Raw genomic sequence first — 11,613 nt, forward strand, 5'->3', positions numbered from 1 at the left:
AAGGCTCAATTCTTGGTACATTTTTGTTTTTAATATACATAAACGGCCTACCGTATTTAGTAGAGAAGAAGCATGAGATTGTATTGTTTGCTGATGATACTTCATTAATATTTAAATTACGTAGACAAGAAACTTAACTTTCTTTTATACTGTCGAGTTTTTTTTTAATTTATTTGTATTTTATTTTTGTAAATGACATTATTTTGACTTTCGTTAAGTGTGTATATGACCTTATGACGAAATAAATGTTTTAATTTCATTTCATTAAATTTTATGAATCTAATTATCGATAAATAATCCCTGAGACATTAAGACGTTAAAAACTTATGCGACGATAGAAAAAAACATAAAGGCATATAACAAGCTGCGCATAGTAGACCGTGCAATACGCATAGGTACTAAACCCACGGGCTACACGTAGTAGATCCGAGGGTTACGCGTCGTAGACCTATGAGCATACCTACGTGTATGCTCTACACGTACGACGACGGCGCCGATAACGACATTTATTCTTACTAATATTCTAACTTATGTCAATATGACTCTATGCATAACTGCCTCAAAACATTTGAATGTTCTGTGACTTATTTTATTTTACTATTTATACGTTTTATGATTGTTGTAGCTAAACTTATTTGTATTTATATTATTTAAGCATCTTCAAATATAAAAGGACATGTTTTCTTTACTAAAATAATGTCGGTAAATTCGGATTTCTTTTATATATAATAATTTTAACTACGTCTTCTATGAGTAGTTATAAGGAACAGAATGATTATAGTGACCAATAAAGAACAAGCGACAATTGAGTAATTGTAGATTGTCAATCACAATATTGCTAATAGTTAGTTTAAGATTATATCAATTATATGACTGAAAACCACAGACACTTTTTGTTTCTAGTCTGAATGAAATTAATTTAGGTTTAAAATAAAAGTAAAGTTATAATATTTACAAAATTTATTTAGAAATACAGTTGTGCATAATTTTTACAGTAAAACGAATACAATAAATATTTACAAAAACAAAAACAAAAAAAAACTATTTCAATGCAACTTTGCACGAGGGTCCAGAGGTGAAATTCTGAACGGAGGTTGTACAAAAGGTACAATTATTACATTTTTTACATAAATTTGTTTGTTTTTTAAGTTGATGGGTGGGCTTGCGAATCGAGTCATGTTCGTATTATTGTTGCAGATACTGGAAGGCTGCACGCTTCGTGGTGCTAATAGATACTCTTCGTGCATGTCTAGCCATTGTTGCACCTGTAATACAAAACAAAAAAAATTACATAAAAATAAACTAACCAAAGTACAATGATTGAATAGGAAATCTTAACACTTTAATACATAATTAAACATTTCGATCTGCAGTGGAACAAGATTAAAATTACTCCCTTCCTTCAATACAAGAAGACAGTGTAATATATTATATTAGCTGGTATTTTACAACTTAAACATTTGCCTAAAGCCATTCTCCAGTAGTATAAGTAATTTATAAATAAATAAAATGTACACACACAATAAGTAAAAACTTATTTCGATTATAAGCATCAGACCACAGTCAAACAGCCAGATAGAGGTCTATAGTAAAGTTATGTTACAATATGTGATTAAAACAACAATAACTTACGAATCTACAACGGCAATCGGGACCACACTGACGAGAAGACATTTTCATCAAAATCGGTGTAAATTTCTAAGGTCTCACTCTCCGTCCTTCCTTCTCAACTGCAGAGTTGCTTCTGGTGTATTGAACAAGAACCTACTAAAATATATATAGGCGAGCTATTATTAGAAAACAGGTCCCTATAATAATAATACCAAAGATTTCTTTGCAAATAGATCATTACAAAATTAGTCATTAGTTAATACTTTATTTAGTCTTTCTCGTTAAGGGGACAAAACGTGTTGTGTTGAGTCAGCCTTTCTGATAACGTGACTAATTCTTTTCACACTATTATGTTAAGACTATAGTCAGTAAGCTATATTATGATTTTGTGAGAGCGATTATATTATACGCTATACTAGGCAAAGACAATTAAAAAGTCAATAATTTGTCAATTAATAATATGTCATAGTTGTAATCGTGTGTGATTATAATTACGTAACTCTTATTATATCAATGCTTATATGTTAAATGGAGATACAGTTAGAGATTTGAAAAACACTTTAGTAGTGTGAACATCGGTTAGTTGTTTTTTATTTGGAATAAATTTTTCCTCTCTAAGAACTAAATATCGTCGCTCTCAGTTAACCAGCACATAACTTATTGTCTGACTACACTGGCAGGTAATATAGTTGCAAAATAAAACATTATATAAAGATGTAAAATAAAAAATAAAAAGCTTACCTTGAACACCGTCTGACTGGGTTTAAAAATGCACAGGACACGCAGTGTCTTTAACGATACGGTAGAACACTTGCAAAAACAGTAAAATCCGAAACTAAATAAATAGTTTATGATAATATTTTCCTGCACCTAGATTTTACAAAGAAGGTTTAAACAAAACTCACAGTTATTACATTATCATATCTTCATTGTTGTTCGTTTAATACGCGTCAACTTGAACAGCTACAGCCGCCAAATCGGGATTACAGCATTAATGACATATTAATAATGAACTTACGTATAAAGTGTTATTGGTCAATTTATTGTGGTAAATAATGGATTTTTAATAATGTCGTGTTAATAGATACGTTAAATAGATGAAAAAAAATTAATAATTACTTAACGACTTTTCTTATAATCGTTTGCATGGAAAACATTTGTAACTGCGATCATTATCATAATAATAGAACATTAAGTCAATAATTAAACTATTTATTAGTTAAGTAATTGAGAAAATGAAATGAATACCGCTTATATTCATAGCTTACCTATAAATAGTCGTGGCTTTTTGTTTTATGCATCAAAAGGAACTCTGCTGTCGAACAGAAAGAACAAATAGTCACACTCAACCAAAACATTTCGATTTTGATTAAAGTCAACTCTTCAATGCGATCCTGATTGTCGCGGTAAATTGGTAAGTTGTTCTTCATATTTATCGTGTAACTATAATTATAGTTTGTGTATTACAATCATTTTGCCCCAGATGAATCATAGTCTGCAGTAAAAGAGCTTAGGATAGTATGTAAAATCTTTTTAAGATTTTTTTTTCTGTATGCAATATTACAGTAACTAAAGTCCTTCTGCTTGACAGAGATTTTCTCTCTTAAGTAGTGAAGTTGAAACTTAATCTGCTACCTCTTCTGAGTATATATCTATTGCAGTTATAATGCAATAAGCTAATGTTTAGAAGATATATAAAAGTAAATTGCACTAGCTGTGCCCGCGACTTCGTCCGCGTGGAATTTAACAAAAATTATAGTCCAGAACGCAGAATTATAAAATGAAAATATTCCTTAAATAAAAGTAGCCTAAGTCACTCCTTGTTACATGAGCTATCTGCCAGTGACAGCCCCGTCAAAATCGACCCAGCTGTTTCAAAAATTAGCCGAAACAAACAGAAATACAGACAGGGAGACATGCAGACAAAATTGTAAAAAATCTCATTTTGGTATATGTACCGTGTATACATACGCACGCATTAAGTAAAAAGCCGTTATTTTATTATTACAAACAGACACTCCAATTTTATTTATTTGTATAGATATTTAAGACTTACATTATAAATGTACCATAATATTCACTTTATCTTGTGCTGTGATATTTATTCTCATATTTCATATTTTTCAGGAACAAGGTTTAAGTTGAAGTGAATTGAAAACATGCAACGTGACAGCGAAAAACGGTCCGACATGAATCAGTCCACCACGCGCACTCCAGCGGTTAAATATAAACAAGTGACCGCTTACAGCCAAACGACAGGAAACAACAAACCTAATGTCACCCAAATAACCTACATACCACCACCTTTCAGAATATCTACGAACAATCCTAAGCCAGCTAAGAAGTCGCTATAATTCAGTTTTTTTTTTATTTTATTGTAATGTATTTTTCTGTTAGTTAATAAACTATGTAAATAATATTTTCTGACTTTTACTTGATTCCTTAAGAAATCCTGTCACTCTGTCTGTCTGTCTGTCTGTCTGTCAGTCCGTCCGTCCGTCCGTCCGTCCGTCCGTCCGTCCGTCCGTCCGTCCGTCCGTCCGTCCGTCCGTCCGTCCGTCTGTCCGTCCGTCCGTCCGTCCGTCTGTCCGTCTGTCCGTCTGTCCGTCTGTCCATCTGTCTGTCTGTCTGTCTGTCTGGCCTGTCTAACTTGGCCAATTTTGAGTGTTTTGATACGGATAAGGTCTTAAAATAAGTTCAGGGTTTTCAGCATAAATTTTTTCCACGAAAAAAATTATAAGAGAAGTCGTTAAGTAAATATTTTTTCATCAGTTTGACTTATCTATTAACAAAACACTATGGACATATTAACACATAATATATAATATAACTTACATATCGTCCAATCGGTCTCCTTCCGGTGCTTGGGAAGATATTGGAGAAAATGCTAGTCGCCAGGTTAAAATACCACTTGCTGCCCAAGCTTAGTACTCGTCAATTTGGCTTCATGCCCCAGCGGAGCACCGAAGACGCCCTATATACCCTAGTTAAGTATATCAGAAACAAATTAGAAGAAAAAAAGATAGTTGTCTTGATCTCGCTGGATATAGAGGGCGCCTTCGACAACGCTTGGTGGCCTAAAATAAGGGTAAAGTTGGCTGAGGAAAGGTGCCCCGAAAACATTCGGCGGCTCTTGGGCAGCTACTTGAGCGACAGACGTGCTAGAGTGAGGTAACTGGGGGAGGAGCACGTAAGAGACACTGGGAAGGGCTGGGTGCAGGGATCTATCGGTGGGCCGATTTTGTGGAACTTGCTCCTGGATCCACTACTTCAGGAGTTGGAGGCCAAAGGCGAGTACGCGTAGGCGTTCGCCGATGATGTGGTGTTGGTATTCAAGGGTGAAACGGCCCTCGAGATCGAACGTCGGGCCAATGCCGCCCTCGAACGTGTGAGAGCGTGGGGAGCATCTAATAAACTTCGGTTTGCGCCCCACAAGACAAATGCTATGGTTGTGACGCGCAAGCTGAAGTATGACACCCCGCGTCTTCACATGGGCGGGGTCGACATTGTCTTGGCGAGCGAGATCAAGCTGCTGGGGGTCGTCATAGACCACAAATTGACCTTCAACGCCCACGTCGCGAACGTCTGCAGGCGCGTGCTCGCCTTTTACCACCAGCTGGCCCGTGCGGCTAAGGCCAGCTGGGGTCTCCATCCTGAAGTAATCCGCACCATTTACAGAGCGGTGGTTGAGCCCGTGATCTTGTATGCGGCTGCCGTCTGGGCGTCGGCCGTGGACAAGCTCGGTATTCGCAAACAGCTGAACGTGGTCCAGCGGGGCTTCGCGCAGAAGCTTTGTAGGGCATACGAACCACCTCTCTGAACTCCGCATTGTTGCTCGCTGGGATCCTCCCCCTCGACCTTCGCGTTCGCGAAGCCGCGAATCTGTACGAGGCGAGACGGGGAGTCCCCCAGCGGGTGATAGGGGATCGAGAGGTGGAGCGGATGTCCTCAGCTCTGCGGTCTCCGCATCCCGCCTGTCATGTCGACCTCGAGTTCAAGTGCCTGGTCGACCGAGAACAGTTTACCGCAAATAGCGAACACGAAGTCAACATCTTTACGGACGGCAGCAAGATTGAGGGCAAGGTGGGGGCGGCCCTGTCCGTATGGACTGGCGCCGCCGAAGCTAGAACCCTCAAGCTTGCTTTGCCGTCCTTGCACGGTGTACCAGGTGGAACTCTTGGCGATATGCCGGGCGGCGCGGATGGCCGCAGACAACTTGGCCGGATCAGTCGGGATATACTCTGACTCCCTGTCGGCACTGCTCACACTCAAGAATCCAAAAGCCCTCCATCCCCTGGCCGTAGAGGCGAGGGAACACCTGCGAAGGGCTCTGCTCCGGGACAAACATATAGAATTGTTCTGAATCAAAGCCCACGCAGGGCTAGAGGGGAACGAGCGTGCCGACCATCTGGCCAAGGAGGCTGCGCTGAAGTCCAAACGCGCGTTTGACTATGACAGCTGCCCGGTTTCGTTCATCAAGCGGAGCATTCGCATGCAGTCGCTTGATGAATGGAACCAGCGGTATCGTGGCGGTGAAACGGCTGGCGTCACCAGGGTATTCTTCCCTGACGCGATAGCCGCATACAGAATCACGAGCAAAATAAGGATGGACGGGCTCGTCACCCAGGCGTTGACGGGGCATGGCGGATTCTCCGAATACTTGTACCGCTTCAAGTGTAAGGGGAGTCCATCGTGCGTCTGCGACCCTGGATGCTCTGAGTCCATCCTCCACGTCCTCCTGGAGTGTTCAACATTTGCCTACGAGAGGCTACGTCTAGAAAATCAAACAGGCGTATACTTAACGGAAGGAAACCTGTGCGAAATAATCAAAAATAAGCTAAGCAGAGAACTGTTCCTACAGTATTGTATAAAAGTAGTTAAAGCTGTAAATATAAGGAATAAGACCTAGTAAAATTATGTTTTCTCAATATAATTGTATATTAAGCATAACATAAGTAATTAAGATATGTAAGTAGGAATAGAAATAAGAAATTAGAATAGCTTCTATATGTAAAATTAGTTAAATTTTTCTAAGAAGTAATAATAGTATTTAAGAGAACCTAGTAATGTACAACCCCTGTAATATAGAATAAAAGTAAAATAGAATTAAGAAAAGTATGTAACATGTATACACAATTTGAATTCGTTTTTTCGGGATTTATCCTCCTGGATTCCAGAAAAAAAATGTTTTGCTTTTGGACTAAAAGTTACATATTTTGTTATATTAGGGATCTCTTTATGCCAGAAAAATACAAAAAAAAATATTTCTATTAAAATATGGATTTTACTAATGTCATGTATATATTACACTGGTTCTCAGTTAGTAATATATATATGAAACTTACGTCATATGTGTATTACATTGGAATTTTACTACTACAAATAAAAATGCATGAATTATGAAATAACATTTATTAGCAAAAATATTTAGTCATAATATAGCCTTTATTAGGGACTCTTAAACGTAACAATCAGTCTTTACGTGAAAATAGGAACTGTAAGTATACTTTACAAAACTAATCAAAATTTCAATACCAATGAACAAAGTGAAAATCTTCTAAAATAAAATAAACTTTTAATTTCTTCTAATAAACTTCTTACATCTTCTAAAATAAATCAACTTTTTCTAAAATAAAATCAACTTCTTACTATCATTGGCATATTTTTTAAATCATTTTTGATGAAATTTCAGGTGGCAGTTTCTTTTTGGTGTGCTACATAAAAATAATTTGCATTTCGTGCAAAACGCCGTTGTAGTGTTTGAACATGTTGGAAATCGGCATCTTTTTTGTTTGTCACTGTAATCAACTAGATGTTCAGCCTTGTGATGTCTTACTGTTGCCGACGGTACAGGTGTTATGAGGACTTTCCTTTTCTTGTGCTTAGGCTGAAGTTCGTCAATCTCGTCAACGCTTTCAGAATCTGATGATAATGTATTTTTTTCTATTAGACTGGTACCAAGATCCAATTTAAAATCGCGTAACTGTGGTATTTTGTATATGTTTGTTCCTTTTTCAGTTTCTTTTTGTTTGAACAAAAACCACGCGTTACATACTGCCAAATCCAACATGTGACTAATAAATCTTACTGTCCATTTTTTGGTCCGTGATCTGGAGGGACATACAGACAGCATGCGATCAGCCATGTCCACTCCACCCATGTACTGATTGTATGACTTGACTATTTCTGGCCTAGATACAAATTCGTAGATTTTCTTTTTTTTAGACCATCTACGGCATAGGTCCTGTTTTTCACTTGAGTGAATTGTGGATAGAAGGATGACGGGTTTGTTATCCAGCCAGCGAACTATGTTTACTAATTTGTCATTTCTGCATTTTGTTTCAGAAAATCCTTTGGACATCTTTGCAAAGACTTTTTCATCAGAGAGGTGGCAGTTTTTAGGAATCCTGTTTCTTTGTATCGTGCCAGTAGCATAAAAACCTTTTTGCAGTAAAATATCAGCCAATTTTACCGTGGTAAAATATCTATCAAAGTAAATGTGGTGACCTTTCATTAGTGTTTCACAGAGGCTGAGAATAGAAGCTTCACCAAGAGTATATCCTTCTCGAATTAATTGGGGACAAGTAGTATCACCCTGGTATGGAAGCATGTCTAAGACAATGCCTTGAGGAGTGGCCAACATAAAAACTTTCAGACCAACAGGGTTGGGTTTTCCTGGACAATATTGGCGTATTCCACATTGCCCGCTAAATGGTATAATCATTTCATCGATGCTTAGTTGGATAGGTTTTTCTTGTGCATGGCAGCCTCGTAAAAGAGATTGAAAAAGTGGATCCACCTTCCATAATTTATTTTTTTGCTTAATTTCATCAGAGACATCGCTATCAAATACTACTTTCAGACTGTTTCTTATATTAAAATACCTATTTCGTGTCATAGCCCCTTTTATAACATTAATTCCAAATTTCTGAGACCAAAATAACGATATTTTTGGCAAATTAATAGCACTCATAACCATTTGAATTCCAAAAAAGACTTTTAGTTCTTTTACTGTTAGACCTAAGCTATTCCCTTTTCTAAGTATATTAGTTTGGTTTGTGGCAGAAACCATTTTAATCAGTATGTCGTCATCGATATATTGTGTAAAATAATTTTCAGGTGTCCATGACTCCGTCTCAACTTTTTTGTAACTGGGTTGGTAAAATGGAATTTCTAAAGGCTCAAACTGACCATTCCATCCATCGGAGATAGGTGTTGGTGTTTGATGTATACACCCACGAGTGCTACTACGCCCCCTTCGACCAGGCGGGCGAGTGCGGCTTCGGCCTCGTCTCCTTCCTCTCCCTATTATTGAAGATTGCAAAGAGACTACTGATTGAGAATCCGCTTCCTCATCTGAAGAGCTGGAAAATGAGGTACTTGATCCCTCGTCTTCTTCAGGTCTCGGTGTATACGCAGTGTCATCTTTTTCATCATTATCAGAGAGATCTATGTCCGATTCTTCGAGTCGTGATATGATTTCATCTTCGCTTAAGACTGTAAAAAGATCTCTTTGAGAACCAATGTAATAAATATATGACATAAACAATAAGTAATAGTTCGGACTGAAAACTCATGTAATACCAGTATGACATTAAAAAGTTTCTGGCCGTAAAACAGAAAGTTGATAACCATGTGAAGTAATAATACGTTTATTAGTTACGTAGGTACATTATCAATAAAAATCAAGCAAAGTTATTATGAAATATCAGGTGATTGTATTATAATTTTTAGATTTCTTACCACATGCACCTGACCGAAGAGACATCTTTATCGTGGCGCTCCAAAGAAAAACTCATTTGACGTATGTGTCCAAGTCAAATCGGTGTTGGGTTTAGTGCTGCCAATTAACAAAGCTTACCTAGCTACCGCAAAACGATTAGTTCTGCAATCGATTCACAGATGACTCTAGGACGATTTTTTAATTCTTTACGTAATATAGGTATGACGCTAGCATCCAGGAGGTTATACCATGTACCTTTTTGTATTTGAGGCTCCGATATTTCGGCGCAGTTGCATGCGCCATGTTCACGGAAGAACTGTTCAGTTCTTAAGTTAATTTAAGTAATGCAGTAGAAGTAAGCAATAGACTAGATGGGAATCCACCCAGAGTGTGAATGTGGACAGAATGAAAGAAAGAACTAGTATGATGAATGAAAGTACGAGAGGAATAAATGCGAGAACTGGTATGATTGAGTAGATTAGCACAGTCTCACACCCTAGTGTGGGGGTCTAGAATAAAAAAAAAAATATAACTTACATGTAAAGTTACATGTAATAATAATATAACTTACATGTAAACTGTTATTGGTCAATTTAATATGTTAAATAATTGATTTTAATAATGTTTTGTTAATACGTTACGATATACGTTACAGAGATGAAAAAACTAATTACTTAACGACTTTTTTTATAATCGTTTGCATGGAAAACATTTGTAACTGCGATCATTATCGTAATAATAAAACATTAAGTCAATAATTAAGCTAGTAATTAGTTAAGTATTTGAGAAAATAGAACAAATACCGCTTATATTCATAACTTACCTATAAATAATCGTGGCTTTTTGTTTTATGCATCAAAAGGAACTCTGCTTTCAAAAAGGAAGGACAGATAGTCACACTCAACCATAACATTCTGATTTTGATTGAAGTCAACTCTTCAATGCGATCCTGATTGTCGCGGTAAATTGGTAAGCTGTTCTTCATATTTCTCGTGTAACTATAATTGTAGTTTGTGTATTATAATCATTTTGCCCCAGATAAGTCATATTCTGTAGCTCTGAGTTTAGGGTAGTATGTAAAAAACTTTGATTTTTTTTCTGTATGCAATATTACAGTAACTAAAGTCCTGTTGCTTGACAGATATTTTCTCTCTTAAGTAGTAAAGTTGAAACTTAATCTGCTACCTCTTCTGAGTATATATCCATTGCAGTTATAATGCAATAAGCTAATGTTTTGAAGATATACAAAAGTAAATTGCACTAGCTGTGCCCGCGACTTCGTCCGCGTGGAATTTAACAAAAAATATAGTCCAGGACGCAGAATTATTATATTTTGATAATGACTATTTAAATTTAAATCTTATTAAAATAAAATCATTAAAGTATTATAACTATATATTACCTAAACGAACTATTCTTGAATATATATTTATATATTCTATGTATCGTAAGGAATGAAATAAAAATAAATAACTGCAACATGAAAGGGGCGTCCGAATATTTTCTCCTTTCGTTAACGCACTATAGAAAACATGTGCCCTTATTTTTAGGGTTTCGTACTCAAAGGGTATAAGCGGGACCCTATTACTAAGACTTCGCTGTCTGTCCGTCCGTCCGTCCGTCCGGTTTTTCTGTCACCAGGCTGTATCTCAAGAACCACGATAGCTAGACCGTTGAAATTTCACAAATTATGTATTTCTGTTGCCGCTATAACAACAAATACTAAAAACAAAATAATATAAATATGGAGGGCTCCCATACAACAAACGCGATTTCTTGCCCTTTTTTGCTCGAAATCAATAAAGGCAACAGGTAGGCACTTGAAATATTCACAAAATACTCAGTTGTGTTTTTACTTTAATAATAAATAATAAAGTTACTAAAAATAAATATTTAGACAAAAAAATTGTCTAAATAATTTACACAGTCAATGGTACGGAACTCTTCGTACGCGAGTCCGACTTGCACTTGGCCAGTTTATTATATAATTCAAAACATCAATTACCTTTACAATGTCAGGGATAACAATACAGTTTTTTTATTTGTTTTTTTTTTATTTTTTTTTATTAAACAATTGTAAAATTAGTCATTAGTTAATAGTGTGTCTTTATTGTTAAGGGTCCCAAACATGTTTTATTAAGGCCTTTTGAAAGAAAGTGAGTCATATTTTTGTTAAGAATCGTACATTGTCGGCGAAACTCATAACAGACAATTGACTTTTACTGCTTTTTCAACTATTGTCTTATCTATTTCACGCCTAATACATTGGACCGTATTTT

At 36.5% G+C, this 11,613-nt stretch overlaps 2 long non-coding RNA genes across 2 annotated transcripts; one reads left to right on the forward strand and one right to left on the reverse strand.

The window, feature by feature from the left end:
- Positions 1–945: 945 nt before the first annotated feature.
- LOC123656222 lies at positions 946–1,745 on the reverse strand. The gene is made up of 2 exons (XR_006743500.1): positions 1,633–1,745; positions 946–1,265 (listed from the first exon to the last, which is right to left on the reverse strand). It is a non-coding gene; the product is annotated as an uncharacterized LOC123656222 (long non-coding RNA).
- Positions 1,746–2,907: 1,162 nt separating this feature from the next.
- Positions 2,908–4,030, forward strand: LOC123656687. Its single transcript, XR_006743578.1, has 2 exons — positions 2,908–3,025; positions 3,739–4,030. It is a non-coding gene; the product is annotated as an uncharacterized LOC123656687 (long non-coding RNA).
- Positions 4,031–11,613: the final 7,583 nt, after the last annotated feature.

Source organism: Melitaea cinxia, chromosome 9, assembly GCF_905220565.1.
Source record: "Melitaea cinxia chromosome 9, ilMelCinx1.1, whole genome shotgun sequence".
Classification (NCBI taxonomy): Eukaryota; Metazoa; Arthropoda; class Insecta; order Lepidoptera; family Nymphalidae; genus Melitaea; species Melitaea cinxia.